Here is a 10,431-nt window from a genome sequence, read left to right on the forward strand (position 1 = left end):
CTTTCACTGCAGATTCGGGGTGAAGGAATTATCAACAAAGACCTTCCAAGCTGTTGGGAATGTCCGAAATGTGTTCAAGGGATCACTGACTCAGAGGTACACAACTGACAAACAGAAGGATGAGTGTGCAATATAAAGAGAGAATGCAAGTTTACAAAACATATGCAGTTCACTCATCATGTAAGTCCATTGTTGTTTTAATTAAATTAAATATAAACTGTTGATTAGTTGCTTGTTGCAGTTGTTACAATGTGTCCACAGCATGCCTCACGTTGTTAACTGTGTTGGTGATTATTGTTACATTCATGGTTAAAATTACAGTTGATAATTATATTATATGGGCTTGTCTGCACTTTGTACTTAACATTTGTATTTTGACGCTCTGGGCTCATCTAGTAGTCAGTCTGTAGCGGTGCCCATAGATTGTCCTGGCAAAGTGTTTGCGCACCTCGTGGTAGACGGGTGTGCTGTTTGTTGTTCCCTGGTGAATAAGAAAGGAGCACTCATACAAACAAGGCTAATTTTGGAAAGTCTCGAGTACGCGTGTGGCATACGCACGACTTAAGTGTTACTTTGTTCAGATAGATAATTCAATAGATTCACACACAAGGAATATACATTGACCTGTCTTTAAAGGCGTGGTGGTAGAATGACGCTTCTTTGCTAAAAGAGAATGCAGGGATCAGAGTTGAAGTGAGGTTTGTTTGTTCTTTGAGATGTGAAGAGTTCAGTTTTGTATGAGACATAACTTGCCTTTGAGTCAAAATCAAACTGCAGGAGGTTCAGTCTTTGAGTCTGAATGAAGATTTACATCCAGGGATTTAGTAATAACCTCTATTTATAATAATAACCTTTATTTAACCAGGTAAAAAAACCATTGAGATCGAAATCTCTTTTACAAGGGAGACCTGCACAAAAGATTGTGAGCGCGCGTCAACCATTGTATATAGTTAAGAGACAGAACACATGTTAAAGTAGAAAAAAGCAATAAAATAAATAACAAAGATGGATCATGTCTTAAGTTGCAACAGTTGGAATCACAATAACAATTTAAAAACACAAACATTCTTTCATGGCCTCACAGTCCCTGTCAACCATGATAGAGTGAAACCTTGCAGATCAAAGTCATTTCAAGTCATTCTGGAAAGAGTTCCATATTGATGTGGCAGCAAAGCTGAACGCTCTTTTCCCTTGTTTAGTCCGGACATCTTTAACAATTAGGTGAATGATATTCCTGGAGCGCAAGCAAAGCGACTTTTATTTCTTTGTCTCCTCGTCTCATTATTTCTCACATCTCCACAGTTGATAATCCTTATGCGAGCAAAAATGACGAAGTTTAATGCAAGCATCTACGTAGCAACGATGAAATAGCCTGAATGACCGCGTTTCAGCACATCACAGCACCTGAGATAAATAACTGTGGTGCCTCAAACACAGCGCTGCTGGATGCTCAAACAGCTATCGGCAAAATAGCGTGGAGTCCTTCCTTTTGAGACTCTTTGGACTGTCCGAACTGGAGAAAACAGATCTACTGCTGCACCTCAATGACCTTGGTGACGGCAAATTATCCGAATTGATGGAAAGGATATTCCAACACAAACTACTGTGTGCTCGCTGTGGAAGCTGACAGGGCTATCCTGGCTAATGTTCAACAGTTTGTCGACGTGATGACTCCCAAGACAGACACCTGGGCCCCGTTAACACCCGAGTAAGACGCATCAACCACTGCCATTAGCCCACCACCAACCTCACTACGGGTTGTGTTCTCTCCATGTTTGCTTTGCTGTTCCAAATCTGAAATTTCAAGGGGCCAGGGGAAATGCCAGGGCCTAGGCTTGGCACCTATATGTGCTGGATGAGGCTGCAAGCTGTTGCTTGTTACTGAATCCATATTCCGCCGAAGTCTTCTGGTAGACTCCGAGTCTAGCTCTACAGTAGAGTCCGGCGCTCAGCGCAACATCTTGCCGGCACAGCCACTAGATGAGATGGATGGATGGACAGATGGACAGACTGATAAAAGACATACAGATGGCGCGAGTGCAAACTTAACAGGCTCAGAGAAAAGGCTGCCACTCCCAACGGTGCCGACAAAAGAAACCAATAAGTGCAACAAGATAAAAATCATCAAAGGCAAAGTAACAAAGACACTGTAACGAAAGAGAAAACGAACTGCAGGCCTACTGGTGAGAGGCCTAAATAAAATAGCCGCCACACACGCTGGACACCGTTTGCATGGCTGTCGTCCCAGGAAAAAGCCTCTATTAAAGAAGATGCACAAGGAAGCTCGCAAAAGGTTTGCTGAAGGCAAACAAACTAAGGATATGGGTTACTGGAACCATGTCCTGTGGTCTGATGAGACCAAGTTAAACATATTTGGTTCAGATGGTGTCCAGCGTGTGCGGCGGCAACCAGGTGAAGAGTACAAAAGACAAGTGTGTCTTGCCTAAAGTCAAGCATGGTGGTGGGAGCGTCATAATCTGGGGCTGTATGAGTGCTGCTGGCACTGGGGAGCTACAGTTCATTGAGGGAACAATGAATGCCAACATGTACTGTGGAATACTAAAGCAGAGCATGATCCCCTCCCTCCGTAAACTTGGCCGTGGAGCAGTATTCTAACATGATAACGACCCCAAACACACCTCCCAGATGACCACTGCCTTCCTAAAGAAGCTGAGGGTGAAGGTGATGGACTGGCCAAGCATGTCCCCAGACCTAAACCCTATTGAACATCTGTGGGGCATCCTCAAACGGAAGGTGGAGGAACTTAAGGTCTCCAACATCCACCAATTCCGTGATGTCATCATGGAAGAGTGGAAGGGGATTCCAGCGGCAACCTGTGAAGCTCTGGTGAACTCCATGCCTAAAAGGGTTAAGGCGGTTCTGGAAAATAATGGTGGCCACACAAAATATTGACATTTGGGTCCATTTTTTACATTTTCAGTTGGGGTGTACTCACTTTTGTTGCCAGCATTTTACACATTCATTGTTGTATTTTGAGTTACTTTGAAGTAACAATAAATTTACTTTGCTATCCAAGCTCTACAGTGACTACTTAACATTGCCACAAAGTGTCATTTCTTCAGTGTTGTCCCATGACAAGATATACAGTAATTAAAACATTGCAGAAATGAGAGGGGTGTACTCACTTTTGTGATACTATATACGTATATACGTGTGTATATATATATATATATATATATATATATATATATATATACACACGCATATACGTATGTATATATACCGTAATTTCCGGACTATAAGTCGCGGTTTTTTTCATAGTTTGGGTGGGGGGGGGGCGACTTATACTCAGGAGCGACTTATATATGTTTTTTTTTCACAAATTTTTACTTGATCATTAAGACATCACTTACAAGTATAGTTGACCACTTCCCATGTTATTTTTAGTATAGTTGATCACTTCACATGCTTTTATATCTTTATCTTGAACATATTCAAAACATAAAAAATAGAGAAAACATCAAATAAAGCAATTAACACTTTAAAGCACCATATCCAAGTCCACTGTCTGCTGTATGTACACTTGCTCAATTTATTATTATTTGTTTATTTATCATTTATTCAACACTCTTATTTATTCATTGTTTGTGCCTTCTTGGTTTTTTTTTTGTGTTGCTTGTATGCATATGTGTACTATCTCACCAAGGGATAGTGGAAACGTAATTTCAATCTCTTTGCGTGTCTTAGTATATAAAAAAAAAAAAAAAATCAACGATAAAGCAGACTTTGACTTTGATAAAACAACCAAAAACAATTATATTTTCAGACGAAACTGGATGAGGGCGCTCTAAATTTCACCGTTGGCCGTGACTCATCAACTGGGTGGGCTTAAGAAAAATGGCACCAAAAAGAAACTCATATTTTGCAGGTTCCAAACTTCAAGTTGTAAAATATGCAGCTGAAAACAGTAATCGAGCAGCAGAAAGAAAGTTTGGAGAACCGTGCGTGATGTACCAATGGATTACTATTTCAAGTGACGTCAGTAGCGCGGCGCGGCGGTTGTTTACATACAAACGTGCCCACACAAGGACTACCGGCATCATTCGCGGTGATCATTTCTAAGTGACACGGAGGACAAAGAGTTTGAAGGAATTAAGGATTTGGAGTGACATAGAAGGTTTGAAAAACTTTTATGGCTTTTACGCACGCCCGGTCCTACTCTACTGAGTCGGGGGCCGGTGCTCGGCCGAGTGGTTGTCCGCGAACGGTGGCGGGGCTCGGACATGGCCATTACGCACGCCCGGTCTGTCTGGAAGTCCACGCCGCCACACGCTTGGAAGTTTGTTTTGTTTAATAAAGAGCCGTTTACCAAACCCACGTCTATCCTTGTACTTTGTTAACGCCACAATATAGTTATATAGTAGATCTGTGGAATGAAGACGAGGCTGACGTCAGGGCGCACGCGCGGCGATGTTGACAAAGGACGAGGAATTTGATCGATGGATTTAATGGAATTAAAATGCACGGATGGTTTGATAATATTATTGGCTTGTATTATAGTTATTTGAAATATAGTTTATCTATCGTTATATGAGCCTGTGGAATATTTTGAAATGCAAGCGCCCTCAGCCGTGCGCACCCATTGTTGACAAAGAACGATCGATGGATTTAATGAATTGAAGTGACACCGATGGTTTTATAATCATGTTATTCATGTAATAGTTGTCCTTAATCACTCTATATGTTACGTCAGGCCCGTTCTCAGCTCTTTGTTTGTGTTTGTCACGTTAGCATACCTATCGTTTAGCCTGTTGTTGCTATTTAATGAATTGGAGTGACACCGATGGTTTTATAAACATGTTATTCATGTAATAGTTGTCCTTAATCACTCTATATGTTACGTCAGGCCCGTTCTCAGCTCTTTGTTTGAGTTTGTCACGTTAGCATACCTATCGTTTAGCCTGTTGTTGCTATTTAATGAATTGGAGTGACACTGATGGTTTTATAAACATGTTATTTATGTAATAGTTGTCCTTAATCACTCTATATGTTACGTCAGGCCCGTTCTCAGCTCTTTGTTTGTGTTTGTCACGTTAGCATACCTATCGTTTAGCGTGTTGTTGCTATCGTTTAGCCTGTTGTTGCTCGTTCATGACTGTTTTTGGTGTGGGATTTTGTCGAATAAATTGCCCCCAAAATGCGACTTATACTCCGGAGCGACTTATATATCTTTTTTTTCACTTTTTGGGGCATTTTATGGCTGGTGCGACTTATACTCCGGAGCGACTTATAGTCCGGAAAATACGGTATATATATACGTGACATGAATGAGCAACAACAGGCTAAACCAGGGGTGGGCAAACTTTTTGACTGGCGGGCCCAATTTGGTTCTAAATTTTGATCGGGGTGCCGAACCAGGAGCAGATGACTGTAGTGTTTGTGTGAAGTAATAGAAATGACATGTAAAGGTCATTGCATAAAAGGTTTGTACTTTTAGTAGGTAGTAAAGCATGGATATTCAAAAAAGCTTTTTTCAAAACAAATGCATTTATTAACAGCATTAAAAACATATTTCACCAAAAAACTACTATCAGTGATTCTCATTAAATACGACACTGTTATTATGAATAATAGTTTCCATCACTTCAGTGCCTGCAGGTCAGATTTATGAAATATGTTTATCTAATGAGGCGAAGTCACATCAAACGGCAAACATTCTGACCAAATACATCATCTTGAAGAATCAGTGAAAGAATACGTCTAAATAAAGTAAATAAATCAATAGTATTGTTGGTTTCCCTTTTTTGCTAGTGCATCATGGTCTGGAGTAAAATTTGTTGTGGTAATTCTTAGGATAGAGCCAAGGTGTCGGCACGTTAATCTAAGTCTGTGACGGGCTTTGTTGACGTTCATGTGGCTGAACGTCTGCTCACACACGTAGGTCGAGCCAAATTGTCCACTCAGTTTTTTTAAACACTCGGCACTCAGTGTCCACCTTTCTTTTCTTCGGGCCACACATTTTAGTGGAAGGATTCCAGGGAAAGGTTTGTGGGTGGCATTAACGTAAAACTATCTGAAAGCTCAGCGCGCGAATTACGAGAATGGTGACGTCACAGCCCACACTCGAAATTCGGCACTGATGGAAATAGAGCGTGAAGTGCGCCGGGTCCGTACTACTTAGTACGTACACGCACTTGTGAGTGTGCACCAAGCTTTCTGACACGGCTTCCGGGAGTAAATGCGCGGGCGGCCGCTTCCCCATCTATTGGGGAAACATACTAATTGCAGGGAAAATGACCCAAAAAGAAGTTCAATAATACAATTTATTCAGGTTTGGCGGGCCGGATCAAACGGCACCGTGGGCCGAATGTGGTCCGCGCGCCGTAGTTTGCCCATGTCTGGGCTAAACGATAGGTATGCTAACGTGACATAAACACAAACAAAGAGCTGAGAACAAGCCTGACTTAACATTCAGAGTTATTCAAATAACTATTACATAAATAACACGTTTATAAAACCATCTGTGTCACTCCAATTCATTAAATCCATCGATCGTACTTTATGTCAACAATGGGTGCGCGACGGCGCTTGCACGTCACAATATTCCACAGGCCCATATAACGATATATAAATTATATATCAAATAACTATTATATAAGCAATAATATTATCAAACCATCTGTCACTCCAAATCATTTAATCCATCGATCAAATTCCTCGTCCTTTGTCAACAACGCCGCGCGTGCGACCTGACGTCAGCCTCATCATTATTCCACAGATCTAGTATATAACTATATTGTAACGTTAACAAAGTACAAGTGGGTTTGGTAAATGGCTCTTTATTTAACAAAAGAAGAGTTCAACTAGCCAACAACTACTGAACTGTAACGATAAAAACATATACAAGTTGCTACACGAAATAAAATATGACAATAAAGCTGACTTTGACTTTGATATCAAATAACTATAACATAAATAGTTCACCGCCACACGACCCCAAGCACCGGCGTCAACTTCCAGGCGTGTGGCGGCGTGGAATTCCATCCCCGAAGGTGGCACTTCCAGCCACGGAGGTGGAAGAGAGCTCCCTAGAATAGGACCGGGCGTTCGTAAAAGCCATGTCCGAGCCCCATCCACCGTCCCTGGACAGCCACCCGGCTGAGCGCCGGCCCCCGACTTCCATTCACGGAGGTGAAAGAGAGCGCCGTAGAGCAGGACTGGGCGTGTGTAAAAGCTGACGTCAGTTGAAATTCAAATTACAGTAATCCCTTGCTACATCGCGGTTCCACTTTTTTTTTTTTTAAATGTATGAAAAAAATCACATAGTCGCTCCTCAGTATAAGTCGCCCCCCCACCCAAACTGTGGAAAAAAACGCGACATAGTCAGAAAAAAACGGTATATATATATATATATATATCATCGGTTTAAAGTACGCTTTCCAGGCGCCGCTGGGTTCCACTGGACTCTCGATATGGCTTTCTTCCACCGGGAACGGTCCATGGCCATCTCGTGGTTGATGCCGAGTGCCTTCATGTCGGCTGCCACGGCCGTCTGCCAGGTCTTTTTAGGCCGGCCACTGGGTCTTGTTCCCTCTATGTTATACGACATGACTTTCTTCACCCAGTCGTTCTCGTCCTTCCTCACTACATGTCCGTACCATCGCAGTCTGCCTCTCCTTACCACATCCATTATGGCCTCCACTCCCATCTTCTTTCTCAGCTCTGCACTGGTCTTTTCCTCCCTCATTGACACACCACAAATCCATCTGATCATCCTCATTTCTGCTCTGTTTAGTTTGTCTTCATGTTCTGTTTTCAGGGCCCATGCCTCACTTCCGTACGTCATACCACTTCTGACACAGGCTGAGTACACTTGGCCTCTCATCTTCAGGGATGAGGCCTTAGATGTTAAGAAGGGCATGAGTTCACTGAATTTCTTCCACCCGCTTCTCACCCTTGTGGTCACTGCTAGGTCCTAGCCCCCCCCCCCATCAGCGTTAGGCATGTCTCCAAGGTAGCAGAAGCTGTCCACCACCTCGTACATCTCCTCATCTACTACGAGCCCCTCTTGCTCAGCTGGATCTGCTTGAGCGACTTCTCCCCTGCACCGCTTGCATTGGAAGGTCTCACTTGCAGCTAGTAGGCTACCTTTTACTCCGCTGCATCTCCGGTGTACCCATCTCTGACAACCCTTGCACCAGATAGTCAGCTTGCACTCCCTTCCCGCAAACTCCACATGGCCATGCTCCTGACTGCGGTATCACTCCCAGGCCAGCACCACCAACCATGACCTTTGATTTTGCCGCATTCACCTTCATTCCTTTCACTTCCAGGCATGTCAACCAGGCCGCTAGCTTCCTAGCTAGGTCTTCTCGACTGTGAGCCATCAATACCAGGTCATCCGCGTAGAGCAGCTCCCATGGTAGTCCACCCCTCACTTCCCTCGATACCACATCCATCACGATAGCAAACAGTAATGGGCTGAGCACTGATCCCTGGTGCACCCCTACCCTTACTTCAAACCCATTACTGTTGCCAACTCCTGTTCTAACAGCTGTGCATGCTCTGCAGTAGAGAGCCATCACAGCCTTAACCAGTCCCTCTTCCATGCCCAACTTCCTTAGGGCCCACCTCACCACCTCCCTTGGCACCCTGTCGAACGCTTTTTCCAGGTCAACAAACGCGAAGTACAACCTCTTCTCCTGGTGTTTCTCTTGCATCTGTCGGGTGACAAAAATTGTGTCTATTGTACCTTTACCAGGCATGAAGCCATACTGCATCTCGTCCACCTCTACCCGTGACCTCACCCTCCTTTCCAACACACTCTCTAACAGCTTCATTCCATGCTCCAGCAGCTTTATTGCCCTGTATGACCCGCATGCGAGTGGGTCCCCCTTCCCTTTGAATAGAGGCACCAGGACGCTTTTTGTCCAGTCCTCCGGAATGCGCCCCTCAGCGATGACACTGTTACACAGGTCAGTCATCCACTGCACACTGACGTCTCCCGCTGCCTTTAGCATCTCTGCCACCACTCCAGATGGTCCAGCTGCCTTTCCATCCTTCATGGCCTTCATTGCTTTCCCCACTTCTGTTCGCGTGATCGGGCAACATTCACCCTCCACTTCGTCGCATCCCACCTTTCCATCCCAGTCATTCTCCACATTCAGCAGCTTCTCCGTGTACCTTCGCCATACTTCCTTCACTCCTCTGTTGTCTGTCATGATGTTGCCATCGTCATCCTTCACACAGTTTGTACTGGTCACATCACACCTCTCCTTAGCCATTTGCTTCGCTATCTTGAAGAAGCTCTTTTGTCCTCTCTCACTCTCCAATTCACTTGCAAATTCTTTTCTCTTGGTCTCTTGGGCCTCCCACACTGCTGTCCTTGACGCCCTCTTTGCCTCTACATACCGCGCTCGGCCTGCCTCCCTTTTAGATTTCTTCCATACTTTATGGCACCTCCTCTTCTCATACACCACTCTTTCGACACTGACATTCCACTACCATGTCTCTCTTTGTCTTGCTTTACCCTTTGACCATCTGCACACCTCCTCTGTAGCTTCCTGCAGAGCCTTCTTCATTGCCTGCCACTTGCCATCCACACCACCCAACTCCATCATCTCCTCCACTTCTTCTGCTATTTGCTCAATCTTCTCCCTAAACTCGTTTTTATTCCCTGCGCTATGTAGCTTCCACACCTTCAACTTGGGATGATGCTTCTTAGCCCCCACCTTCTTGATTCGCAGAGTTAGGTCTCCGATGACTAGGCGATGCTGAGACATACACTCTTCTCCGGGGATTGCCTTGGCATCCCTGACCAGGACGCGGTCCTTCTTTCTGACCATGATGTAATCTATTGTGCTCTTGCAGCCACCCAAATTGTATGTTACTAATTTGGCTTCGTCCTTCTTGAAAAGTGTGTTGCACAGCACCAGCTCCAGTGCGTCGCCTAACTCCAGGATCCTCTCTCCGTCTGCGTTCCGCATGCCGTACCCCTGTCCCCCATGTACCCCCTCAAAGCCATCTGATTCCCTTCCCACGTGTCCATTCAGATCACCTCCCAGAATTAAAACCAATCTGCCAACTTGAGGGTCATAGATTGAAATTACGTTTGTCAGACGCTTCCCAACGATCAACTTCACAAAGATGAGCCGCTCATTTACCCTGCTAATGCTTAGCAATTGATCCATCCACTTTTCGGCGATAAGTACTCCGACACCACCAGTCCCTTCATTGCAGCCTTTCCAGAAGAACTTGTACCTTCTGCCGATTGCACCCAGCATCCTTGCACTTCCACCCTTCCGTCTCGACTCCTGGACACAGCAGACATCCACCCTTCTCCTGTGTAGAGCCACAACCATCTCCCCCGATTGGCGCGACATGCCACCGATGTTCCATGTAGCCACCCTAACACGTGCCTCCTGCCCCTCTCTATTCCTGTTCAGGCCTCCCCACAGTCCATCGGGCTGA

This window comes from Syngnathus scovelli, chromosome 5 (assembly GCF_024217435.2).
Source record: "Syngnathus scovelli strain Florida chromosome 5, RoL_Ssco_1.2, whole genome shotgun sequence".
Taxonomy (NCBI): Eukaryota; Metazoa; Chordata; class Actinopteri; order Syngnathiformes; family Syngnathidae; genus Syngnathus; species Syngnathus scovelli.